Consider the following 15,173-nt stretch of genomic DNA (forward strand, 5'->3'; position numbering starts at 1 on the left):
GGGTGATACAATCTCCCAGTATATTTCATCATTGTCCTTGAAATTAAAGACATCAACTAGAAAGCCAAATTGCCATTTCTATTCTTCTATTGCTATGTATTTGTTTAACATGGAAGGAACATACAAAACAGATGAATCCCATTGGTTTTATTATCTGATAATACCAAACACATATACTTGTTGTTAATAAGTTTTACCTTATAGTTCTATATTATAGAATGAATATTCTGGAGCTCATTTTAAGTTTGGTAAGATCTCCTATTAGGACTGAAATTAAAATCAATGCTATTTGATCAAAACATGTAGTGAATAATGAATTAAAACAATGTCATAAAAGTAGCTAGAAAAACTCCTTAACATGATCTTATAATAAAAAATAGTGTTAAGGTTTAAAAATGCATAATGGTAGCTTTGGACAATAGAAAGAACATGTAGGAAGCTAAGATAATACAGAAATAATTTTGTTCACCATGTTAAGTAGTCAGTGTGTTGACATACCATGAAAACACAGACTTCCACGATCTCTAGGACTACAAGGAAATCCCAAGGTCAACTACTGCATCAACTCATGCTGGGCTTGAGACATGGCCATCCATTCTTTACTTGAACTCTTCCAGGGAAAAGGTTAGTGACTTGCTTATCACCAGTTCTTTTGTCTTGGACATCATGATGGATAGAAATTCATTATACTAAATCAAAATCTGTCTCCTTGAAATTACTATCAGTTTTTCCTGATTCTACCTCAGCTGGCTAAATTTTCCAACCACAACACTGTGAGGATCATATGGACTAATGTGTAAATTGCTGGGTAAATTGTTTCTCTTCTTTTTTCTTTCTTTCTTGAAACACAACTTTGATTATGTCATTCTGCAATACAAACATTTCCAATGGCTGCCCCATTGTCTGTAAAATGTAATCCAACTTCTTTGATTTCTGCAATTGACAGTGACAGCTATCTATCCCAAATATCTGCATTGTTTTTTGTTTCTATTTTCCTTAAGTCATTTATCTCTTTCTCCTTTGTATGTTAGTTATTTACACATATGTAAGTTCTCCCTTACACCACTGTGACAACCTTGAAAGGAGGATCTCTACTTGATATAATTTTGTATTCCTACAATCTCAGTCTTACATGATACATTGTAGCTACTCAATAATAAAAGAGTAAATCATGGCCTCAAAAAATGGACACGATCCAAATGGCTTTGATCAAAACAGAACACCATAGAACTGTCTCTTCTCTTGTCCTTGACACTGGGCTATTATTAATGAAGCTTAAAGTTGTCTTTACTATTTTAGCAGCTAAATCATGCTGCAAGTTCATTCTGACCTTGCAGTCAACTCTAACTGCCAAATCCTTTCACATGAATTGCTGCTAATCCTGTATGTGTGAGGTTAATTTTTTTTTTTTAAAGCAGAAACGTAGAACTTCATGTTTCTACCTTTTAAATTTCTTCTTGTTTTTTCTGGCCCATGTAAGCTTGTGGAGGATATTTTTGAGTCCTGATTCCAACATCTTTCCTATAAACTCTCTCTTGTGTCATCTGTAACATTGATAGTCATGACTTTTCCTTCTTCATCCAAGTGTTAACCAAATGTTGAACATTTCCTTGGCCAAGGATGGAAGCATGGGCACCATAGCAGATAGAGAAAGAGAGCCTTCTAGATGGCAGCAGGCCAGTCATCAAAGTTTGTTTGATACAGTCAATCAGATATGACTACGTATAAGTATTATCACCAAGTTTAGGAAATTTAAGGAGAGATTTTTATTAAATGCCTTGCAGAAGTCACAATGCACTACATAGTAAGTTGTAGTTTTTTTGAATATTCATTAGTCCCAGGAGGCTCAGTGGTAAAGAATATGCCTGCCAGTGCGGGAGACATTGTCTGATCTCTGAGTCAGGAAGATCCCCTGGAGGAGGAAATGGCAACCCACTCCAGTATTCTTGTCTGGAGAATCCCACGTACAGAGCAGTCCATAGGATCTCAAAGAGTAGGACACGGTAAGCTACTGAGCACACATAGACAAAGATATTGTATGTATTAAATACCTATTGAATTTGAGGCACTCTACTAAGCATGGTGTAAAATTTACTTTTTTTGAATATTATTAATTCTAGACATTATTATCCTGATTTTAAAGTTGAGAAAACAATCTCAGAACAGTGAAATACTTACCAGTGATTTCACAGCTAGCTAGCGTCAAGACTAGGCTTCCAACCTAAGGTGCCGGGGATACGCTGATGCCAAGTCTGTACAATGCCAAGTCTGTACTTCGCTGTGTTCTTTGTCTTAGTCCTCATGTCTCATCCATCAGCAGCAAGTTCTGCCAGTCCCTCCTACAATATCTCAAATTCAATCTCTTCCTTTCATCTCCACATACTATTCTGATCCCAGAGCACCATCAGCTCTTCCCTGGATCCTGCAATAATTTCCACATAGTCTCTCAGTTTGCATTATTGTCCACATATAGCCAATTCTGTACAGAACAACCAAAATAATCCTTTAATCCTAAATCAGATTATGTCATTCCACCACTTAAACACATTCCAAAGGCCTTTCATTGAATTAGAAAAAAATTTTAAACATATTTTTATGGGTCTCTATGTCCCTAAAAAAAATTAGGCCTCTGATTACCTCTCAACCCATTGCTATATTGTTTTCCATTTCTCATATTGTGTCCAGACTGAATCTTTTTGACATTCCTTACATATTAGCAAGTTTACTTCTTCATCCTAGAAAGTTTTTCTAGCATATTCTTTTGTAGCTGGTTCTATATTATATCATGGACTCAGCCTAAATATCTCCCATTTCAGGAGACTAATTTCCCTATTTTTCTCCTCCCAGTTGATCTTTGTTATTTTGATCTGTATTATTTTATTCAGTTCTCATGCACCTAGTTATAATTTTTGTATTTATTGATATATGTTTATAAAAACAGTTATTCCCTCTTAAGTATAAACTCCATAATGGCAGAGAATTCTATTGTGTTTTTCACTACTATGTTCCCCCAAATCTAGATGATAGTAGACTCTTCTATCAGTGGGCTTCCCTGATAGCTCAGCTGGTAAAGAATCTGCCTGAAATGCAGGAGACCCCGCTTCAATTCCTGGGTTGGGAAGATCCCCTGGAGAAGGGATAGGCTACCCACTCCTGTGTCCTTGGGCTTCCGTGGTGGCTCAGATGGTAAAGAATCTGCCTGCAATGCGAGAGATCTGGATTCAATCCCTGGTTGGGAAGATCCCCTAAAGGAGGGCATGGCAACTCACTGCAGTATTCTTGCCTGGAGAATCCCCACGGACAGAGGAACCTGGCGGGCCACAGTCCATAGGGCCGCACAGAGTCCAACACAACTGAAGCGACTAAGCAGCAGCAACATTAGACTCTTGGGAAATTACTAGTTAAATTAATGAAAACCATCTTCTGATTTCATAAGAAACTAAAATAAAAAGTCTTTCTCCTAAAAAAAAAAATCAATCACTTTATTAGCCATATATGTAGCACCTTAGATTAGAAAGAAGGGAAAGAAAAAAATGAGTGGGGCATAATTAAAAAAAAAAGGAAGAGCACATTTTATACCAGTGACTCAGGGATACAAATGAAAATAAAACCACATTGAGAAGGAATGTACTTTCACACATCCTGACAGTATTTTTCAATTTCAGGATGTATTATTTCTGGCACACAACTTAGAAAAAATAAATGCAAGTGCAGTGAAGGGTAGCAGTAAAAATGCAGGAGGGGGATGTTGCTTTATTTTTTTATAAACCAATATTTAAAATCTTTCTTCAATAAATTACACAAATTGATCTATAAAGCTAAGATTGTGTAATAATTTAACAGGCATTAATTACAATGACAATAGCTCTCAAGTGTTTTTTCTATTTAAAATAATTTTAAAAATTGTCACACTTAACAAAATCATGTTCTATAACTACAAAAATTAAGAAAGCTATGACTAGTCTATACCAAATGGCTTAAATATATGTAAATATGCCTAAGTCTTGACAAAATTTTATAGAAAATTATTTATTAAACTTCTACATGTTACTTACTTTCTTATTTATATTTAAGAATGTATGCTGATAAAATAATTTTATTTTCATTAGAAAAATTTTAGGGGAAAATTTGAACATTTTTTTCCCAAATATATATTTCATTATTCAAATTCTAGTCTAAATATGTTTGTCTCCCAACATTTGCCTACTGTCTTTTTCTGGAATGCCCTTCCCTCTCAGCAAAACTACATAAATACCCCAAGATCTAACTCAATTGTCACCTTCTCTATGAAGATTTCTCTGATCTCCCTCCTACCACATATACAATATTATAAATATTTGTTCCCCCTTTAATACTTCCAATATAGCACTTACATTTCATTTCCATTTTCAAAGGATTTGTCACCTAGTGTGAGATGACAAATACACAGCTTATGTTATTCATGTTGCATTCTCCAGGACCTCTAATAGTGTCTGAAACATAGTAGATTTTCAAAATTGATTTCTTCCTTCCTTTCTTCCTTTGTTCCTTCATATATTTATTCAACAAATAATTATCAAGTGCCTACTATTTACCAGGCACTATTTTTAGTGGTGAAAACATAGCTGTGATTATGACATACCCTCTGACATTCTAGAGAAGGAGAGAATAAAAATGTTAAAAATAAATAATATGTCAGCTAGTGATAAGTGCTGCACATAAAAAAATAAATAAAATTGTCTAAAAGATGGGGGGGAAATGGATGACTGGAAAGAAGCCTTCCATTTTAAGGTCAGGGGAAGGCTCTCTGGGGATATAATTTGAGCTTAAACATCAGCAACAAGAAGAAACCAATTATGTTAACCTTCTGGGGAAGAATCTTTCAGCCAGAGGACCAATGAGTGAAAAATGCTGATGGAAGAATAAACTTGTCTCGTTTTAAGGACAAAGCAACAGGTTGAATGATTCTGTTGATATCAATCAGTATAGATTTCTGAGCAAGGTTTATTTCTAAAAATACGGTCATTTTACAGTACTAAAGTGGTCTTTCAAGAGGACATAACAATTCTAAATGTCTTGGCACATAATAGGAGGTCTTCAAAATACGTGAAGTTAAAAAAAAAAAAAAACCTGAAAGGAGAACCAGATAAATCTACAATTATAGTGAGAAATTCCACTGCTTGTTTGTCAATAATAGATGAGCAAAGAGAAAATAAGCAAAGTTAGAAAAGACCTGAAAAATACTACTAATTTAATGGCAATTATAGAATAATCTACCCAACAACAGCAGGACACACATTTTTTTCAAGTGTAAGTGGAGCATTTACCAGAGTTAACCATATTCTGAGCCATAACGTGTCCTAATAGACTTCAAAGGTTTACATCATATAAACTGTAACCTCTGACTACCATTTAATTAAATTAGAAATAAATAACAAATATCTAGAAAGTCAATAACAAACTGGAAAACAAGAGAAAATTTAACCTAAATTATGCAGAAAGGAGGAAATAATAAAGATAATAGCAAATGTCAGTAAAATAAAATTTAAAACACAGTAAACCAATAAAAAAAATCAGTGAGACCAAAATGTGGTTCTTTGAGACGATCAATAAATCTCATGAATCTTAAGCCAAACTAATCAGGAAAAAAGAAAGAAAGAGAATACCAAAGTTCTGATAGGATGAGAGAATGAACAACATTTTGGTACTTACAGACATTTTAGGTTAAAAGGGGGATATTATGACTAAGTCTATGATCACAGATTTGACAAATTATGTGACATGGGGCTCTTCTTAAATGATAAAAGCTACCAAAGCTCACTCAGATCTGCTCTTCTTTGGCTTTGATCTTATTTTCTCCTTCCTCAGAAAGGCTTCCATCACAGGGTGGTGGTGTTGAGGGAGATATTTGTTTCTCTTTTTCCTGAAAGACAGCTATTTTGTATGTGGATACTACCCGCCACAAAAAAAACAAAAAAAAATTCTTGGAGAAAATTTCTGCTTAAGTTTTTTGTGTCAGGTACCTAACCTTTGGGAGTAACAGTGGCCACTCCTGGGTCACAATATTCACCCTTTAGGCGAAGCATACTGCGTACTGTGATTGGCAGATTCTCAGAGCCACAAAGAGTCCGTAGAGGGTATTGCCCCCACGAAAGGGATGGGTGACATCAATGGATAGGAGGGTGTATTCCACGGGCAAAATCAGCATATGTTCCAAGGAGATCTACGGTTAAGGGACTTCTGTGGGGAAGTTTAAGTGACTCTACAAAAATAAAATTTGAGCAATATCAGTGTGAAGTTAAGTTGTTTGCCTGGGAGTCAGACAAGGTCATATTTTATTTCTCTAATGAATAGAATTGAAAAAGGAAGCTTACTTCCCTTGGGTTAGATAGGAGTGCATTATTAACAAAGTAAAAGTCTTTATTTTATTGTCATAATATTAGTACATAATTAATATAATGTAATGGCAACCCACTCCAATATTCTTGCCTGGAAAACCCCACGGATAGAGGAGCCTGGCAGGCTATAGTCCCTGGGGTCGCTAAGAGTTGGACATGACTGAGCAACTTCACTTTATTTTATTTTAATACATAATTGGGGACAAAACAAAACAAAAATGAAAAAAAAAACCTTACATGTTCCCTAAAGTGATTATAAAAACATCATTATAATGTATAAAGTATAATAATGATTATCATACTATTGTCTCTTGACATTTCTGTCATCCAGTAATGCCTGGATTGGTCGTTGCATTTCTTAGTGACTTTTGGTTCCTGATTCTCTGCTACTTCCTCAGTACTATTACTATTTTTAATTATTTGCCACTTCAATAAACATGCAGTAATCTCTCCAATACCTCACCCCTTAGATATCTGAACCAGAATTTAATGGGTACCAACTATAATATCCACTGAACATGTTTCCTCAATGTCACTTAAAAAAATTCTCCTGCATTCAGTTAAGGGGTAAGCTTTTCTTCTACAGCCCTTTCTGAAAACATCATTGCAGTATCCATCCATAAGATGGCTCTCTGAATATCTGAGGTCTCAGAAGTTATGCTTTTTAAAATATGTTGAGGGATTGTTAATATAGTTAATGGTCCATAACTCCTAACATAAGAAAACCACAAGCATTTATGTAGCATGCATAGGTTAGAAAGAATTTGCTTAATCTCTTCTCACAAATGATGAAAGCTCAGAAAGTAAGTGACACTATCTAGATCAGCTATCCTTAATCTCAGCACTATTGATATTTGGGCCCAGATAATTTTTTGTTGGAGGGGGCTTTCCTGTGCCCTATAGGATGTTTAGCAGATTCCCTGGCCTCTACCCACACCATCTATGAAAAGCAAAGCTGTGTCGGTCATTGCCAGTATTGCTAAATTGCCCCAGTTGAGAAGCGCTGGTCTAGAAGCTGATAGATCAGTGACTAAAATGATCTTTTACCTATTTATGAGTAGGAACTTGAATGTATCTTATAAAAATTATTTCCTGAACATGACATACATTTGATACACTTAAACATACAGATCTAGGGTCTAGGTATTTCTTAGGAACACCCCAGTGATGGTAGGTCTTTCTGAAAGTGCCGATATATTGCTATGGCCCAAAGGTTCAAAAACTTTATTGAAGTCCTGGATCCAAATATCTATGTGTGTTGACTAAATAAACAATAGAATGGCATCTTTAAACAAAATATTTAAAGCTTTGTATCCTCAGTCCAATGACAATTTAGAGTCTCCCCAAGAATTAAAAAATGTGTTTCCTATCTTTAGTGAAGTGGAAAATGAAAGAATCACTGGAGAAAATGCAATGACTGGGCCAGTCAGCCCAGCCCAAATAAACACTTTTATTTCCTCTCCTTTTCTAAAACAAACAGAACTCAACCAAAAGTTTATCTTTTCTTCATTTGGAATTCTATTGTGGTGCTCGCATCTCAACAGAAAATGTGAAATGTTAGTGAACAAGCATGCCTTGGTAGGGGAACATAAGGCATTTATTACAAACAAATTCCAGATAATTAGTGGAGGAGATCATGAAATGTTCAGAGGGGGAAAAAGGCTGAATTTCAAACAGAAGGGGGTCTGAACCATTAATGGGTAATCTGCACGACTTTTGTTAATCCCCTGGGGCTTCTGTTACAGGTGGTTCATATTTCTAAGCAGTGAAATATGTGAGATGAATGGAAAATTTCTCCTTAACATTTTCCACTACTCAGCCTTAGCATGAAAAACCATATAGCAGATCAGGCAGCTGGTATATTATAACTTCTATTTCAGAGATACATCACCATCCAGTATTCCCACCCCTTAGTACTAACCAGAGATTTTCCTTTCTACATTTCCCTAGTGTAGAATTTCTTTCGGAGAAAGTATGCAGTTAATCTTTAATATAGACTAGAAATGTTATTTAGGTTTGAAAAGACTGGAGTACTTAAGTCAATGTTCATATTTGTTAGGTCTGAGAAGGAGATTCCATGTTTTAGAAAAAGAGTTTACATGTATTTTACATATGAAATGGCTTAAACCTCTGCCAATAGTTGCAGTAGAGATAAATTAGAAAAATATGGATTGCTTTTCCTATAAATACATCTGAGTTTTAAAAGTCCTGAAGAAGTATGCAGTGAAATGTTTTTAATTTTATTAAAAAATTACAAAAATTAATTTAGATGAGGTAGATTGATGAATATGCAAATACATACAGAATCAAAAACTAAAACAAATCAAAGCAAAAAAAGAAATATTTTGCCTGTCCTTGAACTAGGAAAAGAAAAGTATTACACTGGCACTTTCTTGCATTTAAATTATGCTCATATTTATTCCTATGATCCCCTACCACATTCTCTGATTCTAGTGAAGCTAGAATTTTATTTTATTTTTAAAAGTTTATTAAATGTATTTAAAATTTTTTATTTTATTAAAATTCCACTTTCTTTCTCTGCCTGTGCTGTCTCATTTTCCCTTCCAGAAATCATTTCAGTCTCCCTTCAGCATAACTTGCCCTATACAACCTTCCTGATATGAATTAATCAAAAGCTGTTTGTTGTCAGTTTCTTAGTATACATAGATCTACAGCTTTGCTCCATTATCTGGAGATTTAAAAGAGGTACAGCCTGGGCCCTAAGCCTAGAATCATTAGAGGAGACCTCAAGAAGCTGAGATGCAAATAGGACTTTAAAGATATGGGGGGTATTTTACTAGGAAAGTAAGACTATAAACAGAACCAATGTATCTGTTTCTTAGGTTTTTTCTCCCCTCCCCGCCCCCCTTTTGGTAATATCAATTTCAAGCTTTTTAAGCTTTTTATTAAAAACATAGAAAACATAGTCAAATTCTGCCTGAGTTCTATTGATATGTAATCATGGCAACAGTTTGCTTGTGAACTATTATCTCCATCTGAAATCTCTTTTCTTCTAGTGATTCATTTTCTCCATTGCCACTAAAATTCTTTTCCTGAACGGCACATTGTACTGCATCACTCCTCTGCCTCAAGGATTTCATTGGCTCTCCTTTCCCTACAGAATAGAGTTTAAACTCCTTGCTCGTTATTTGATCCCCACTCACTCTAACAGTCTCATTTCTCTGTACTCAAGGGCAGAGAATATTTGTAGGTCCTAAAATACACTCTGATATTTCACATATCTCTACAATAAAGCTAATGCAGTTCTAAGTATTTTGTGTAGATTAACTTCATTCAATCCTAAAGCAAATACTATTTGCATATAAAGTAAATACTATTATATGCATTTTGTAGAAGTAAGAGAGCTGAAGCACAGAATAATTGACTAACTCAAAGAACGTCACTCAAGACACTGTGTATCAAGTCAGAACCAGGATTCAAATCCAGGTATTCTAGTTCTGAAGTTAGTGCTTTTCCTCTTCCTCCACCTGTATCTTCCTGACATAGTTAAATTCATTTTGAAGATCTAGATTCATTTCCTTTGTTTCCTTATATTTGATTTGACACCTCCCATTCTAGACTAAGTTTATTATTGTCCTCTGGGCAACTACTGTTCTTTAAATAGTTTTCAAATTTCACAATTATAACACTATAGTATATATATTTATATAAATATATAAATTTAAAATTTATATATATAAATTAAGTATTTATATAAACATATATAAGTATATATATTTGTATAGTATAAATAATTATTTACATGATTCCTCTTAATTCAGATCAAGTTCCAAGTCTTACCTAGTTTGTTTTTTAAACTCAGCATGTAGCACTGTGTTTTTACTTGATGAATAAATGAATAAATAAATGGCTAAATGAGCATTTTTAATTTAGTTAATGTAGGTACATAGCCCTTTGCTGAATTCAAGGCCATTATAAACCTTCTAGAACATCTGGGTGGAGAATGATGGGTGATTTTAAATCTTTTTTTTCTTTTTGCCTAGCTGCATTCAATTTCATTTTTAAAAAATATGATGGATTACTTAATTTTTTAGATTTTGGGAGTCTAAAATAATAATAATAAGTCTTTGGACAATATAAAACATTATCTTGAATTAAGAAAGATGTTAAAGTTTTTTTATTTAAAAAGTATAACTTAATTAAGATGTAGAAAATATTAAAGTGTAAATCAGATATACCAAAGTATTTTAATTTATTTAACAAAGGATACATGAAATATTATGTATGGAAGAGTTTTACTTTTATCTTTTATATTAGACCATCCAGTCAAGAGTGAACTAAAAATGCAGCTGAATTTCCCAGGTAATGACAATTTGGTGGACTTGACTGAGAAAGGTACTAATTTTGAATTATGACACTAACAACTCCAACAATGGTTCCCTGTTTCATCTTGCCCACTGTGGGTGATTGTAGGATAAATAATGTCTGGCTTAAAATGTATACAGCTTCATAGATCAAAGGCAACCCTTTGAACTGCCTCCAGAAACACCCTGGTAGCCAGTACAAGCCGTAGTGCATGGACGTTAATATGATCCATCTGGCTGGGATCCTTAAGGAAGCAAGCTGCCGGTGCATTTTGCAATAGTTGAAATGATCTAGTAGCTTGCACAATAATGTCCAGTGGATCACACTGTTGTAATAGTCTCAAAAACACAAATTATGAGTGAGGCTATTCTGAATAAAAAGGGAAGTCATAGTGCCTATGTAAATCAGTGAAAAAACAGATATTCTAGTGTTTTATTATTACACTAACTTGCAGGTATTACTAGATTTAATGTTAAATCATTGTAATGCATGTTAAATATGTGTTTATGTATCAAAAAATGGTTCAAGTCTAAGAAAAAAGTTGCATTTCTTTCTTGAGCTAAATTTTTGACATTTGGTATTATAGGCAAAAAGTTTTTTTCCAAAGGTAGTTGATATTCATCACAGAAATTTAGCTGTGCAGCTTAAATATTATGACATTTGTAAGTTAATAAAAAATGAATTATTACTCTTATAGTGTATATATCCCCAGAACACTACATGGGTGTTCAGAAATCAGTTAAAAGTAAAATGAAACCCATTTTAGGATTCTAGTTCCTACCTCTCCAAAAAAGAATTTATTTGGGGTTGCATAATATTTTGTTTTCATCATACAGTTGTAAGTTTTTATAAATTAAAAAAGGATATTTTAAAATGGGAACTATAAGTAAGCACTTTAAAATATATATTTGTAATTTTTTGTAGACTTTCCTCAAGTGAAATTTCCCCAACTTTTTCCCCCATCTCTTTACCAAGCTACTAAGAGAATTAGGGAAATTGTCTGGTGAAGAAGAATTTAATACTTAGTACTATTCTTGAATATTTGGATATACAAAATCAATGCTCAAAAACAAGAAAAGGGCAGTGAACTTTACTAATTTCAAAAAAGAAGAGAAAAATTGTCTTTTAAAAATTGTATTTTTTTTTAAGGTGTGCTGTGCTTAGTCGCTTAATCCTGTCTGCCTCTTAGAGACCCCATGGACTGTAGCCCACCAGGCTTCTCTGTCCATGGCATTCTCCAGGCAAGAAGACTAAAGTGTGTTGCCATGTCCTCCTCCAGGGGATTTTCCCAACCTAGGGATTGAATTCAGCTCTCCCCCATTGCAGGCAGATTCTTTACCATCTGAGCCACTAAGGAAGCCCAAGAATTCTGGAGTGGGTAGCCTATGCCTTCTCCTGGGGATCTGCCTGACCCAGGAATCGAACTGGGTTCTTCTGCATAGCAGGTGAATACTTTATCAGGGAAGTCTCCTTTTCTAAATCCCCATACTTTAAAAGAACTATTGAAGAATAAAGACCTTAGCACAAAAGTGATTCTCAATTAGTTGAGTGGAGAGGGTGAAGTCCATCAGAATTGTCAACCTCCATCAGAATTTTCTCAAACTCTCCAGGCCTTCATTGTGCTCACCACTCATCCTGCATCCCTGAATGATGTGAACAACTGAGATCTCCTAGGAAATTAGACTAAGAAAGAGCCTTCATCTCTGAGGACAGAAAACAAAGGAGAGTTTCTCTTATTGGGTATGTCCTGGGGACCAAAGCAACTTTTCTGGCTTTCATTCTAATGCTTCTTTAGACTGAATTTTTCTCCTTACACCAACTCAAAATCAAATTCCAGTTCTAGGGTTGGATGGAAACACCTCTAAGCCCCTAGCACTGTATGCAGATAAAGATCCTAGAGGGATTAGTGTTTCTCGTTCGGCTGGAATCATGTTTACTGGACAGGAGCCTTTTCCTCCTACTGTTGCTTCTGTCTCGAATGTTGTTATCCCTTTTCTCTCCGTCCTAGTAAATGTCTACTTATTCTTTAAAGCTTTACCTCAATAGACCTCCTTCTGAAATCTTTCCTTACTTTTCAATGCTTAATTTACCACTCCCTCTGTTAGGTTTGTTTAGCTCAAGTGTGGTCAAATTACTTTGTCCCAGTAAACCTCAGGAACAGTTAATGGAATCTTGCTCATTAGCTACTCCGTAGACGAACTCCAACAACTTTAACCAAAGTATCAGATACCTTTTAAATTCCACTTGAGATTCTCTTGGTCTCAGTCACTGGGGCCTTTGGCCACTGGTTCCTTCCCAGTTAGTATTATGATGACTAACTCTGTGTGGACTCCAATCAACTTCAGGTTTCCCTGTGGCTATCAGTATGACAGACGGAGTGCTGCAGGCAGAGTCAGTGCAGCTTGGAGTTCAGGGGAGTTATTGGCTTATGGGGTCACTGACCTTTGGCCAATGAGAGAGAGGCGAGATTGAAAAAATTCACTTTTATCTTTCCCCTGAAGGGACTACCCTATGATATGGTCGTGCATGTGGTCTCTCTGAAGGCAATTCTACAAGATCGCTTAGTGCTGTTTGACAGCAGGCAGGGCCCGCTAGGTCGTGTATGTTTTTGTTCTCTCCTTCTCTGCCTCACTCCTTTCTCCTACGTTCATTCCTGCTTCCCTGGGAAGCCTCCCCAATGAAGTGTTAGCACATAATATTATGCATCAGGCTATGTTTTCCTACTAAATCAAGGCTAAGATAGTGGATGGTGTTGATTAAACACTTACTGGAAACTAGGCAGTGTGCTGAGTGCTTTACTGGGTACAACATGAGTAAGGCACCATGTCTCCCCTTAAAGAAAAAATAATCAGGTGGTGAAGTAGCACAGCCTGACATAAATATATACAAAATCATGATGTAAGACTGTTGTGATTGCCTAGAAAGTTCCAAGGAGAAAGTGATCACCAACTGGCTACTCAGTATCACCTGGGTCTTAATGTAGACTTTCTAAATCATTGCTTTTCCTTCCCTCCCGAGACCTGTGCATTTTAATCCAGACACCTGAAGGTAGAAGGGCCTTTTTCTTTCCCTAACAGCAAAAAAGAAGTTTCCAAAGAGACAGGGAGCAAGAAAGCCTGTCTCTAAGCTTTAAAATTTTGGTGTTTTCCCAGCGTGGATGCTCAATGTGAATGACAGTCTGCTCAGGTTTGGAATTTACCTCAATCCCTGGGTTGGGAAGATCCCCTGGAGGAGGGAAAGGCTACCCACTCCAGTATTCTGGCCTGGAGAATTCCATGGACTGTATAGACCATGAGGTCGCAAAAAGTCGGACAGACTGAGTGACTTTCACTTTCATTGAACACCTGGTCTGTAATGACATCAACCATCCTAGTATCACCTTGGCAAACACTGGTTGCCCAATAAGGCTTCCTCATAGAACCAGGGCAGCCTTGGGATTGCACCCAGAACAACACTGTCTACTTGTTATTTCAGACCCAGATCGGTCACTGTCTCAATTTTTCACTTGCACTGGGATAGGTGAAAAGCTCCATATTGTCAGCAGGAGAAAAGCAAAACAGCCAATAAAGAAACACAAATATATTGCTTATTCTTCATAGATCAGGAGTTGTGTAAATACAGGGGGAAACTGAAAGAAGGTAAGTTTTACTCCTACCCTCAAATGGCTTTTCCTTTATTTTCCAGATACATCTCAACACTTCTATATAGAAATTCATTTGTGTGCTGTTACTCTCTATTATTTAGCTGTAGACAGCTTTTCTACCATAAGCCCAAGCTATTCTTTTCAAGTGATGTATTTTACAACATGCTTTCCCCTGGCCCTCTTTGGTACTGAATAAAGCAGAGGGGCTTCTAGCTCAGTCATGCAATGATAATGCAGGCAGATTTTCCCCAGAAAAGCCCTTCGTTAGATTACTACCATCTTCCCTAAACATTAAAATATTTAGGCAAGCTGAAGATTGGGAGGGAGAGTTGTAGGGAGTGGGTATACTATAATTTTATTTAGTCTATCCTGAATTTCACATGAGTGAGGTTTAAAGGGAATGGTGAAATCAGAAAATATAAATCTAAGGCTTCTATTTATTAAACAGGAAAGAAATGACATTTCCTGTTTAAAAACAAATGGCTTTGGCTGATAGTTAATCTATATATCTAAGCTAAAATATGAGAAACCACTTCTGTTTCATGCCCTGTCTTGATGTAGGATCCCCTTACTCCTCTGCCCCCTAACTGCCAGCACACTCCACTGGCTGTTGCATCCCTGGGACATTAGAGGAGCAAGGATGCAGGTGAAAAGCAGAGCTCACCTCCCTGGACCATCATCACATGAGATGAAATGTTACCATGACAGTCCATAACACATCTATTTATGGATTGGACTTGTTCTTAAATATTTAAACATTTTTATTTAGAGCACAGAAAATTTTATGATTGGAAATGATTAACAACATCTAGGCCCCTGCATCTGCA

The 15,173-nt window shown here is 35.7% G+C and overlaps 1 long non-coding RNA gene across 4 annotated transcripts in view; it reads left to right on the top strand.

Annotated features, from left to right (window-relative positions):
- LOC122422574 overlaps window positions 1–15,173 on the top strand; it is a 205,507-nt gene that overhangs the window by 144,800 nt on the left and 45,534 nt on the right. The window lies entirely within an intron of this gene.

Source organism: Cervus canadensis, chromosome 20 (genome assembly GCF_019320065.1).
Source record: "Cervus canadensis isolate Bull #8, Minnesota chromosome 20, ASM1932006v1, whole genome shotgun sequence".
Taxonomy (NCBI): Eukaryota; Metazoa; Chordata; class Mammalia; order Artiodactyla; family Cervidae; genus Cervus; species Cervus canadensis.